This window comes from Pezoporus occidentalis, unplaced genomic scaffold (assembly GCF_034315485.1).
Source record: "Pezoporus occidentalis ecotype Australia unplaced genomic scaffold, CSIRO_AGI_Poc_V1 ctg48, whole genome shotgun sequence".
In the NCBI taxonomy this organism is placed as follows: Eukaryota; Metazoa; Chordata; class Aves; order Psittaciformes; family Psittacidae; genus Pezoporus; species Pezoporus occidentalis.
Window position 1 is genome coordinate 2,691,779 of NW_026915813.1, and position 13,148 is coordinate 2,704,926.

Consider the following 13,148-nt stretch of genomic DNA (forward strand, 5'->3'; position numbering starts at 1 on the left):
AGCACTGAAGCTGACTTAAAAGAATTTAAGGAGTCTGTGCCAGCTCAGACTGCCCATTCCTACATTTGCATCACTGTTTTACCTGCCAGCACATAACTGCTACTGGGTCTTTGGTGTACGGCAAATCACTGAACTGAGCCAGGGTGAAAAATTGTCTTCTCTGCAGAAAAGAAGCCTGGACCAGTTTATTGAACCAGTTTACAGTATGTGTCTGCACCACGCAAAACTGCATTGTGCTGCAGGCACATAGGGCTGTGTCGTACTATAGGAGCCTATGGCTGAGATGTGGGGGAAAGGGAAGGACTCCTTAGGGCAGTTAGGAGTTTTGCAGAGTTCCTTCAGCATGGTTTAATGCAGAGGTTAGGTGCTAATGACATAGTAATGGTCCACACAAGGAGGTCATTTGGGGCTGTACAAAAGTAATCTCTCTCCTGATGTTCTCTAGGTTTCTTTGTGTGCCTTTGGCTGTGTGCTAGGAGCCAGGTGAACTCATATGGCCTCAGTCCTGTGTCCTCTTGTAATTACCTCTGAGTACATCAGGGTGGATGTTCAGTTTTGTTAAAAACGATCATGTTTTGCTTTTAATTAAACCCAGAATGAAAAAATACATTTCCAAAATCTGAGAGAAAAAGAACATGCTTAAATTTATATATGAGGGTTATATTTTTACATGTCTCTCGCAGTGTTTGCAATGTATGTCTTGTTGAAATAGACTACTGTGTTGCAGAAAGAAAACAAATATTTCCTTTATTATTTATTCTCTCACGTCAGTAGGAAAAGGAAATAGCATAACAAAATGATGCCTGGTCTCCCTGGTAAAGTAAGGGGCACTGCTCAGATATAGTCTGATTTCCTCTAGATTTATCCAAAAGTGATGAGGTTTGGTATTTAAAAACATGTGAGCTCTGGTTTGAAGCTTCTTCTGTTGCTGAGGCATTTTTAAGGTCCCCATTCTATGTGTATGCTCTGGTAGCTCCTGAGGGGTCATAATCTCTTACAGTACAAATGGGTCAGTGCCCTTCTCCTCCTTCTTGTCCTCTATTCATTGGGAAATACAGTGCATTCCAGGCCATGCATTTCCTGGTGCTTCAGCAGTGCCAGGTGCATTTGCAGCCTTCTTTCTGGTGTGGTGAGGAGCCTCCACACTTGTCGGAGACAGCAGCAACATGCCCCTGACTGTGATCCAGTGCTGTCTCCTGTCTCCGCCCATCATCTCCTATGGGGCCCTCGGGCTGCTGTGGAATCCTATTGATCAGATGTTCCTCCTCGCTTGATCAATTGTCAGATGAAAGATTGGACATGAGCCAGCAATGTGTGCTTGAAGCCCAGACAGCTAAGTATCCTGGGCTGCATCAAAAGAGCATCAAGGGAGTTGATTTTCCCTTTATCCCTCACTTTCGTGAGACCCCACCTGGAGAACTACATCAAGCTCTGGGGTCCCAGTACAAGACAGACATGGACCTGTTAGAGAAGGGCAATGGAAATGGTCAGAGGAGCACCTCTTCTTTGAATAAAGGTTGAGAGTGTTGGGGGCCAGCCTGGGGAAGGGAAGGCTCTGGGGAGACCTTAGTACAGCCTTTCAATATATAAAGGAGGCTTATAAGAAAGACAGAGAAAGACTTTTTGCCAAGGCCTGTAGCATCAGGAAAAGGGACAATGGCTTTAAACTGAAAGACGTGAGACTTCGATTAGACATAAGAAAGAATTTTTTTACAATGAGGATTGTGAGATATTGGAACCAGTTGCTCAGAGAACTTGTCGACGCCCATCCCTGGAAGAGTTCAAGTTGGCTGGGGCTTTGAGCAACCTGGTCTAAGATGTCCCTGTCCATGGCAGGAGGGTTGGAGTAGAGTGATCTTTAAAAGTCCCTGCCACCCCATACCATTGCATGGTTCTATGATGCTTAGATTCTCTATGATTCTATGATAATATGAGCTCATCAGCTGAAGCCAACAGAACCAGGGACCTGCTGCTTGAATGTGTATCTTGTTCTGTCAAGCTGTTTCCTTCTGCACATAAAGTAGACAGCTTTGGGGCTTTATGAGTACACGTCTTGGTTTGGCTGGCGAGAAAAATTAAGAGTAAGGGTGGGATGAGGGCTCTGCTGAAAACAGCGCAGAATTCCCGCAGTTTCTGCAGAACCTGGATTTCACTGCTTTTTCTCGTCCTCGTTGCTACCCTCTGTTTGGTCAGCAGGTGGCAATCTCTACTTTTCGTCTGATCTGAAAAGTTCTGCTTGCACAACACAAACTCTTTACTCAAATAGCTGTTTCTGCTTAGCTTCGGGTATTCTAACCGGGAGCTGGGTGAGATCTCATTCCAAATCTTTTTTAACATTTAAACGCTTACTTAGTCATCAAAGTATTTTTAAAAGCAAAACTTAGAAAGCCTATTGCTTTACAAGTCATGCTTGTTCCTTTCCCATCCCCAGCTCTCAGAAACTCCCACAACTCAAAACTGAACCATATAAATGGAGCTGTGTGTATCATATCTTTTACTATGAGCCATAGACATTACTTAACACGCCAGTAATCAGACCTCATAAACTAGCATGTTCTAGCATCTGGGCCTAATATCACTTACTAATATTTCAAGTGAATCTTGCAAACAGATGATGGAATAAGAAAAAAAAAATACAGGTTTTTCCATGCCTGTTGTTAAGTGTTTGCCTTGCTTATTAGGTCTAAGCAATCTAATGTCCTTTCCTTGTGGAATAATTGACCAAAAACATATCCAAAGTCAGCAAGTCCTTGGGCTCTCTGTTGTGTAAGTGCCAGTGTTGCAAAGCAGTTATATCTAAGGCTGTTTCAGTATGTTTTGGTATATTTCAATATTGACATGCCCCCTACCTCCTCCATTCTGAGACCTCTTTTGCATACCAAAATGTACAGCAGTGCATGGTTTGATATGAAAATGAATGGTGACTTTTTTGCCTAAGCTTTGTGGGAAATTTGAATTTCTCTTTAAAATTGGGAGAGGCATATGTATTTTCACAACAGGTATTTTGATTTTAGCCTTGCTGTCTGAGGTACACAAGCAAGCTAAAATGCCTTGTTGGTTGCTTGCCTATTGGCAGTGGCAAAAAAATGTTTCATTGTTTAACTGCCATTTGCTCTGGCCTATTAATACCTATAATCTGCTATTTCAATACAATCTGCACTGAGGAAATTTGTTGAGGATTAGTAGGAAATTAAGTAAGTTACAGTTAAGTTAAATAATTACGCTAAGGGTATGCAGTCCCCCAGAACAAATGAACCTGCACAGATTCATTATGTCTGTTGGTCAAAAAAAAAAAGAGTATGAAACATTATTTTTGTTCACTTAAAGAAACACAGTGATGGTTGTGTGGAGTTTGTGTAGTCTCAGGAATAAACATAAAAAGTGAGGGTCATTACATCTTCAAGCATAACTTCTCAAAGAGAGCTGCTGTTTTTAAGAACCGCATCTACTTTGTTTATGACCTGCCTCATTGCTCCACCTACGCCCAGGTGTATTTCTGTGCTGCTGCTCATAACTTCTGATGGTACCTATGCATCTGCTGACAGCTTAGGAAGCGCCGTCTGTTTTCACTGCAGGCAGGCAGCTGGAGGTTTCATGCTGGAGTGGAGTCACCCAGGTTTTGGGTGAAATAAGAGCATGCGGTTAGCTCCTGGCAGCCTGCAGACACACTGGGCACTGTGTTGTCCTTGAGTCCTCATAGCTGTGCTGGGAGTTGCCCTGCAATTTCCATATTGTCCCTTAGGCAGTTTTTCCAGGTGCTTCAATGCCATGGTGATGACTTCTGTCAAGACAGATAAGTAGGAACAGTTGCTCACTTAAAACCAGTGGGATATTCAGGCCTGAAAAAACTGCTGCTCTGAGGCAGCAGTTGAACAACAGATGTTTTAAAATACACATTTTGGCTGGAGGGTTTCTGCAGTGTCTGTCCTCAGAGGTTTTCGAGACCCAGCTAGAAAAATTCCTGAGCAATCCAGTCTGATCTCACAGCTGACCCAGCTCTGATAAGGAGGTTGGACCAGAGCCCTCTGGAGGTCCCTTCCAGCCTGAGTGGTTGTGGTGTGCACATGGACTGCTGCAGTGCCTTAAGGCTCGAACCTGGTCAACCCCTTTTGTGCCTCTACAAGTCCTGGTCCTAAGAGTTATACCTCTGCACATACTGTTAATTTCCAAGGAGTGCTTTGAACAACAGTTGACCTTCAGTAGCTCTGTGAGCTGTTATCTCACAGAACTATCTCATAGTACTCTTGGGGAAAACATGGAAAAGGTGATCATGGCTGAAAGCCCCAGGGAGGAGGCCTTCTTAAGGGCAGAGATTAGGATTTGGTAATGCAGCTAGAGAAGGAACTGTTTTCTAACCCCAAATTACTTTCTTGTTTTGTACTTGGGTGAAACCAGGACATCTCAAAGGAAAGATGAAGACTTTTTTTCAGAGCCAAGAATAATCAGTAACTGGAAAGGGCACTTATGGGACATATAAGAGGTGAGGTTAACATCTCTAGACCAATGAGGCATACCACAGATCTTTAACCTTTCAGTAGTTTGAGGTTGCCTAGACTTTTTCTAGTGGTTACCAGAAGTTTTTACAGCTTCTGCAAACTTCTTTGGGTTTCTCCCCCCTCACAATATAGTCCTATTAATTTTTTATCTTGCTGTTAATCTGGTTTATGTATTTGGGAAATCCCAGCTCCTAATCATGAGCTCACAACATTAGACAGCATAGTCCCTTTCAATTGGGAATGGCATTGTTTGAACTAAGAGGCTGATGTAGGTGGAAAACACAGTTCATTTGAACTAGCACCTCTTGGTTATCAGTGAATGAGATCCAGACACCACAGAATCTAGCAGAGTTTGCATTCAGTTGAATTAACGTCCCTTAAATTCAAGTCTTGCTCTATTTCTACTTCGCCTACAGACATTTAATGCTGTAATGATTTCCTCTAAGAATAAAAAGACAAAATATCCCTCTTGTTGGAGTGATTTGCCTGTAGTGCAAAAGCAGAACAACCACAGAACAACTGCCCTTGTCTTTTACACATTTTTTCCTTTTATTTCCCCCCCCCCCTTTTTTTTAGATTTTCCTTTTGAATGTATTCCCTGGCACAAGAACATTCCCTTAAAAAAATTAAATAAAACAACAATAACCATCCAGTCATCTTTTTCCTGCATGTTCATGCAGTTATTCTGCCTAAGTAGTAGATCAGATTCAAAATCTAACTAACAGCCTTGTGTCACTTTTGAGACCATGTCAGGGTCCACAAAGGTGTTTCAGGACATTGTGAGCTCCAATTAAACGTGCAATTAAATGGCCACAGATTTTTTTCTGATGTTCAGACCTAAGAAAGGCAAAGCGGGGTACAACAACACAGGCTTGCGAAGAGTAGATTCTGCTGGACTTCTCTGATGTCACTCCTTGGTAAAAGCAAACTTCAGGTATGGTCCCAAAGTGGAAGCTGCTGGAGTAGAGGCTGCCTGAGGGAACTGGAAAGCAGAGAACATGGCAACAGTCGTCAGTGCTGGGAAAGGAAGTATCAGAGAGAGAATCAAATATTGTTCATGGGGCTTTTCCTATTTTATGTCTCTGTTAGCACTTCCTTTGTAACACAGGGGAGCATGCTGGCTGGCTGGAGTTAGGAGGCACTGTTCGTACAGAAAAAGGCTAGGATATAAGATGGAAATAAGGACTGGAGTAAGAGGACTCGGGTGAAATTTGGTAGTTCAAAATGAAATACATAATTCTTCTGTGCTCAACATAGTTATCATGAGGAAAGGCCTGAGGGGGAGAAAGATCTAGAGCCATACCACCTGAATGAATTCAGTCTTCCAATGTGATGAGTCTGAGAGAAAAAAAGTATGTAGTGCATCAAAAGAGGTGCTTCCGGTGGAGATAGGAAATTCTTTAGAAGAATTAAAACCTGGAAGGGAATATAGAATCATAGAATCATAGAATAGTTAGGGTTGGAAAGGACCTTAAGATCACCTAGTTCCAACCCCCCTGCCATGGGCAGGGACACCTCACACTAAACCATGTCACCCAAGGCCTTGTCCAACCTGGTCTTGAACACTGCCAGGGATGGAGCATTCACAGCCTCCCTGGGCAACCCATTCCAGTGCCTCACCACCCTTACAGGAAAGAACTTCCTCCTTATATCCAGTCTAAACTTCTTCTGTTTAAGTTTGAACCCGTTACCCCTTGTCCTATCACTAATGAAGAGTCCCTCCCCAGCGTCCCTATAGGCCCCCCTCAGATACTGGAAGGCTGCTATGAGGTCTCCACGCAGCCTTCTCTTCTCCAGGCTGGACAGCCCCAACTTCCTCTGTGTAGCTACATGGCCCCAGTACTTCTGTGACAGGTTGAAAACACTGCAGTAGTTTTCCTTTGGAAATGGTGCCATTGAGAACTTGAGCCCCATGTTTTTGCAGAAATCTCAATAGAGCCAGTTGCCTGTGAAAAGAGGATAGATTTGCACCGTGACTTTCTAACTACTCTTTTTTTGGAGCATGTTCAGGAAACTTTGTGAGATGAGCCTTGCAGAGTTTCATGAAAATTTCTGTCCCACAGGAGCAGAGCAGTTTGGCTAAGCATGAGGTTCATTAACTTTTGGGTGACCTTTTCGCAGTAGATACATGGCTGTTGCAGAAGCAGGTAATGAAATGCTGATAATTTTGCAAAACCCAGAAAACATTCCATAAACATGGCTGGAGGCAACAATGTGAAATCTAAAGAAATAGGTTTCCTGCTTTGAATTTATAGTTAAAAAAATAAGGCTGAATTCAAAGACAGATCAAATTGTGGAAGATTATGAATATGATTTAAAGAGAACCAGTGTTGGTGGAGGTTTTGTTTTGTTCTTAGTGCAGAGACACAGTATTTTCATTAAATGGATGAATAATAAACGGATTAACCTGTCAGGGAAGAAAATGGCATACTGTGTTCAAATTCTGCAGCTATTTTGGGGAAGGTGACAAATGTGTGTGTAGAGATTAGGCTGTTTTTCTTTTAACCCTTTCATCCCTCTCCAGAAAATGCACTGCAAGTAGAGGGGGCAAGGCAGGACCCTGCAGAAAAGTGGGGGTAACTGCATGTGTGTATTTTCTTTTAGTGGGAGAGCTTAGTTGTAAATAGGAGGTGACATACTGAGTAACCTGGGATTCCAGGAGCAGAGGAACAGAGCATGCAGTGCTACATCTGGTTACGTCCTCCCTGGGGAGAGCCTCACAGATCTCATCTTTTGGTATGGCTTGACAATGATACGTGTCTAGCTATGCACCCCAGTCGTTAGTTTTGTCCAACACTTAAATCTGAAGGAATGCCTGTTAGTTTGTGTGATCTATCTGCAACAATACCATCAGCAAAGATGCATTTGCCATCTGAATTCAGATGAACCAGAAGTCATTAAAATGCACCAAATGTGATACAAGATGTATTTTTCCAGTGCCACTGTTTTAAAGTAGCATGGCTTTTACATGTTGAAGAAGTGAGATGTTCAGCCTATCTTTTGTTTGCAATGCAATTAGGAAAGGGCTGAAAAATTCTGGTCTGACTCATGACTGTTTTTGTACACAGCTTCTTGGGAATTGAAGTAAAGAAATATATTTGTCATCCTCTAGTCCTATAGCAAGAAGTTTTGAAGAGCTATCTTTCATCAGTGAAATTCCACTAAAGGCATGGTAGGTATGTGTAAAGCCTTTGCAGGTTTCAGGTTGTCCCGTAGAGTTCAGAGGTCTGCCCTAACATTTGGTGGAGAGATACACATGTCCTTGGGGGATAGATCTTTCTCTATAAATTCCACAGAATTATAACAGAAGCTTAGTGTTTCTATTACTGTAAAATGAAACTCTGACAGCCTAATTAAAATCAATCAAAGTACTGATACTTCTGCATTTAGAAGTTAGTCTGAAATATATGGCCAATAAGCAGAGGTGGGGTGGAGCCATTGTTTCTGACCTCTGCAGAGAATTGGTCTGAATCTCTTTGGATCAGCCTCCTCAACAGTGTTTTCAAGCATAAAATCTGCATTTAAGATGGGGGAGAGAGGAAAAGGGTTTATGAAAATCATAGTGAACTATCCTAGCTTTCACATTAGTTTATTTGGTTTACTTTTCATGAGTGTTTCTGTGGGGAAAATAGCTAAGAAGCATGGCAGATGTCATCTTTTCTGATCAGAGCATTTACGGGTTTTATCTGTGACTTGAATTAATTTTAGAATGAGTTATTGGTTCTTTATAGTGTTTTCCCTGGCTTGCTACTCTCCTAGGAACATTTTGGGTTGAATTGGTTACAAAGTGTTAGCAGCCTTACAGAAGGGAGCTTGCAACTTCCACTATTGCCTTCTCAAGTATTTTTCTTGTTATATTTTAAATGTCATTACTTTCTAATTCAGAGTTCTAAATTTTCATCTCAGAATATTGAAAACAAACTGAACCACATTCAGTCCCTGTGTAAATGCCCTCAGCCACAATTTAAGTGACTTGAATTTTCTTGAAGTACAGAAAGACAAGTCTATATAGATAAATTCAGTAAACCTGGGCCTCTCTGCCCTTACAGGTGTATGTTAGTAGCCTGGATGTTAAGTGCAGTGCTTTAAGCTTTGTCAAGATGCTCTGTAGATCAGAGCTAGTTCGCATTCACACAACTCAAAGCTTTGCCAGTGAATTTTAGGGACTGTAAGGTAAATATTGGCCAAGTGTTTACTCTGGGCTATGTTTGTACTGCGTGTTAAGCCTTATTTTGGATTGTGGACTTTGGTCTAGCAACAGTGTTGAAACACTGTTGTTGCATCCTCAGATCCCAGTCTCAGCTGGGAGGGAAGAGTTACCTAACATACATGATACAGCTGTAGCTTTTAATATGCTAGAAAATTAGCTCTATACAGATTGCTGTTGCACACTCATAGATCTGTTTCTTTTTCCTTCTTTACACAGCCCCCTTTTCCCCTCCAATTCTGCATTGCAGCCAAAGGGAGTATTTAATGAAACTAACTGAATTCTGACTGTATTGAGCCACTTGCCAGATTAGACCCCATGGCAAGGACATTGTCTCTAGTACAATGATAGATTCTTTCATCAGTGAAAGTTCAGCTTTCTTTTGAATGCCTTGATTGTTCTATAAAAATAATGCCCAGTTACTACCAGAATAAGATCCTTTAGGATCTTATTGTTGTTACTGAAGCCTTTAATTTCAAGCCAACATTGTTAAACTTCTTCCTTAAACATTAAGAAAAAGATGTGCAGGAGGTGTCATATAGTGAGTGATATAAGTGTATTTTATAAATGTTTTGTGGTGAGAGATGCCATTTGTGCATGGTGGTAGGTCATTAAGGTCTCTTCCAACCCCAACCATTCTATGATTCTATGATTTTTTGGATTCACCTGGAGATGATCACAACTCCCTTAATATGCCAGAGCACGGAAGTGGAATTGGGCTGGAAGAAGATGAGTGAATGGAGAACAGAACCTTATTAAATGCTATGAAGTCCTGAAGGACAGGAATTGGTGAAGATGGACAAAAGCAATGGGTGACTGTAAAAAAATAAATCCTGGTTGGAAAAGGATTGTGGAGCTCGGCTGTGTGTAAAGGGTGGGGGGAGGTTTTTATAGGTCTCGATTTATAGCAAAGAATGAGGGGAATTTTCTTTTTACCATCCCATTACTCATGTTAGGAATAGAGAAAGTGAAGTTCATTTTCCTTTTGGAAATTGTCTCTTCACAGCTGAGAATCCACCCTATGGCTCACTGCTTTTTTTCCATGCCCTCTGATTTTCGAGCTCCAGACTGCAGCCTAGCTGCCTGGCTGAAACTGGAATTAGTCCTCTAACCATAAATAATGTCACAGAGAATGAGGTTTAGCAATGTAGTAAACTTGCACAGGCAGTGCCAGATGGCTTTTACAGTCCAGTTTGGCCCATGAGCGTTTGCTTGTGTGAGCGCATGTGTGTATTAAAATACCCCACAAAACCAACAACACCCTCCCCCCCAGACAAAATCTAGTAGCTTCTGGTAACTGGACCATCTGGTAGCTGCTCCATCCAGTATAATGTAATTTACTTTTTTGCTTTTCAAGCAGGTCTGTTTTTAAATGGCTTATTTTAATCACCAGAAACCACATATGTGCCAGTCAGTCGTCTAGTAGTTCCCAGCACTCTTCCCTCTATGCAGCCTCCTTCTGTCAGCTGGGGTTTTCCCCAAGATGCCACTCACATTGATATCAACTTTGTCTTTTCCCCTAGGCATCTTCCAGTTTTGCATATGTGGTACATTTTTTCCCAGCAGAAAGCAGTTTCTGTCTCTGTCATTTCCTCTTTGTAAAGAAGAAAGAAGTCTGTTCTTCCTAAATACTCATATCTTTTAGCAACCATTGTTTGCCCTCATTCTCTCTTAGAATGTAGTCTGATGCCACTAACCTCAATGAATGCTTAAAAAATTTATACAATGAAACCCAAGTTTCCTGTAGCCTTCCCCTGTGCAGCTGAACTGGTTACAGGGCTGTGCAAGTCCCCAAAGCAGGTGCATGGAAAACCGTGCCTAACTACCTTAATCAGTGGGGAAAAACATTTCAGTAAGTACATCGGGAGGAAGGCATAAATGGCTGTTGGCTAGAGAGTTTCTCCTGCATCACCCTTGAGCAAGCTGAGCACCTGAGTCTCCAGTAAATGCTACTTTTTAACTATCTGTGCCCTTACCTAATAGATTGAATGGGATTCAGGGTCATGAAGGGAACAGCTACACTCAGTATGCTTCCCTTTTATCAAACGGTTTTCTCTAGCTTCTTCACATGTCATATGTGGGGTTAGTGTCCATGAGATAGTATTGTGACATACTTCTGGTGAAAAATGCTTCCAAAATGGGGCTTCTACTGTAAGCACTTACGTTTGTCTTTTCCATGCGCAGGTAGAGAACTCCCAAATAAGCTACCTGCTGTATGTGTGCAGATGTCTTAGCTCTTTCTCCTTTTCTTTAAAAAGCACATCACATTCTGCTTATCCTTGAAAAAAACCACTGCTGTGGAAATGTCGCTAATATGGCACAGGGTAACAATATTTTCTTTTTCCTTTCTATCTAACAGTAATTTTTATTATCCAAGTACTGTGAAGAGCTTGTAAACAGGGCTGTACCTTTGGTGTGCTCTCACCCTGCAGTATCCCTGCAGTCACGGCACTGGGCTGCGTGATGCAGAGGTTGTAATGCGCAGTGTTGCTCCTAAGATTTGCTCTCTTGATTTAACAGCTCTGCATTACTAGCTCCCCCAAAGGCATGTGCAGGCTGTATCTGCTACTCCAGTATAGCTTTCTCAAACTATATGATTTCTAAAAGTGAGCAGGATGGATGGTGGGTTGAAGTAGAAAAACAAGACAGTCTCTGTAGGATAGCAGGTAATAATGATCTGAATTTGATACTCTGCTAATATTTTACCCATTGTAATCTATCTAGTTTAATTTTACTATGTTAAATTAATTCTTTAGCTTAGTCAAGGGGTGAAACTGTATGCCATTTTGACATCTATTCACATGAAATGCATTTCATAACACATATCTTTAATCTGTGCTTCCTCTCAAAAGCTAGCATGGCTGTGTTTATTCTAGCATTGCAAGAAAAACTAAAATACATGGTTGCAGTTCCACATTTTATTTTAAACTGTATAATATGGTATCTTTCATGTGAAGACAAAGTTCTTGTTGAATGAATGCATGATTAGATAATTATAACTAGAAAAACATACCGTAGGATGGAACTGTATGAAGTCAGTTTTATAATCAGGATTCTCAGCAACAGTCTTCACTGTCAGTAAAGTACCATGGCATTACTATGAAATAGAAGTGCTTTGTTTTCTTACTACTCACAGCATTGTCCAAGACAGTCAACTGTGATCAAGAAATTGGATTGGCAACAAATTGTATCTATTACACTGTGCCACTATTGGGGCTGAAAATTATAGCTGATTGATTTAGGGACAGGATTCGTATGTATTTTGATTTATGAAAAAAATAGTATGGTAGTAACTCTATAAGAAAATTACACATAGACTGGTGCATTTACTGGCATCTGGAAGAAATCTATGGGCACAGGTCCATTGCTTTGTACAGGTGTGAGCTCTTTTCTAGCAACTGCACATGTATATCCCTTTCATCAGAATTTAGTCCTACATTTAGAAGAGAAAACCAGTGGTGTGAGAAGCCACCAGTTTAAAAATGTGCTTGTGCTGTTTTTTTGGGATCTATAAGCAAACTACCAGTGGTGTGTGGCCTTAAGGTAATGTCAATAACAGTTTCAACAGATGAAACCAAACCTTCAACATCCACTTTAATAGGGACAATGATGAGATCTTCATTATTTCTTTTTGCAAAACATGGTTGCATGCAGAAAAAAAGCAGTCAGCAATGGATCTTAAACACACTCTTACATAAGCTTACAGATCTGAGATGAAATAAATAATCTTAAAGTAGTAATCAGATTAATATTTATTCATATAAAACAACTTTTTCCAGAACTTGAAAACAGTATTTGGCTGATATATCTGTTTCTTCCTTGGTGCTGATGGTTTTATTTACATACAGGCAATCCAGACAAAATGCAGCATAGTGTAGTGGGAGGTTATCTCTGAGAAATATATATGAAGCATTAGAGTGACACCACTTGCCCAAGGGGGATAAAAACCTGTATGTGTTTCAGTTCTCCTTAGAAAACAGCAGAGTGAGCATGTATTACATACAGAATTTAACAGTGTAAGCCCTGAGGACTATATCTAGGACCTGTCAGTGTTCCCTATGAGACTCTTTTATTTGTAGAGTCCTTGCAGGATAAAATCTTTTTTACTCTGCCTTATTTAACTTATATTTTCAAACACTACGTAAGAGGTTACACAATAGGCACCCGACTGCCAGTCACATATGTAGATTTCAAACAAACTCTTGCACAGCAGTATAGCAGTATGGAATTCTTTCTACCATCTCCAGCTATCCTGAGGACCCTAGCTCCATCTCAGAAACATCAACCCATTCCCTGTGACTCCATTTTCCTGCAGGCAGTGGCAATCCCCTAAACCTGCATGGAAAGGCTTGGCACTGACCATCCCAGCACGTTGTGGGAAACAACATCTACCCATACAACCTGTACCTTTTCTATTCCCCAAACCAACCTGCAGATCCCCAGGA

At 41.2% G+C, this 13,148-nt stretch overlaps 1 long non-coding RNA gene across 1 annotated transcript; it reads left to right on the top strand.

Annotated features, from left to right (window-relative positions):
• The first annotated feature begins 6,319 nt into the window (after nt 1–6,319).
• Nucleotides 6,320–7,745, top strand: LOC134172835 (uncharacterized). The gene is made up of 3 exons (XR_009968032.1): nt 6,320–6,643; nt 7,101–7,275; nt 7,565–7,745. It is a non-coding gene; the product is annotated as an uncharacterized LOC134172835 (long non-coding RNA).
• Nucleotides 7,746–13,148: the final 5,403 nt, after the last annotated feature.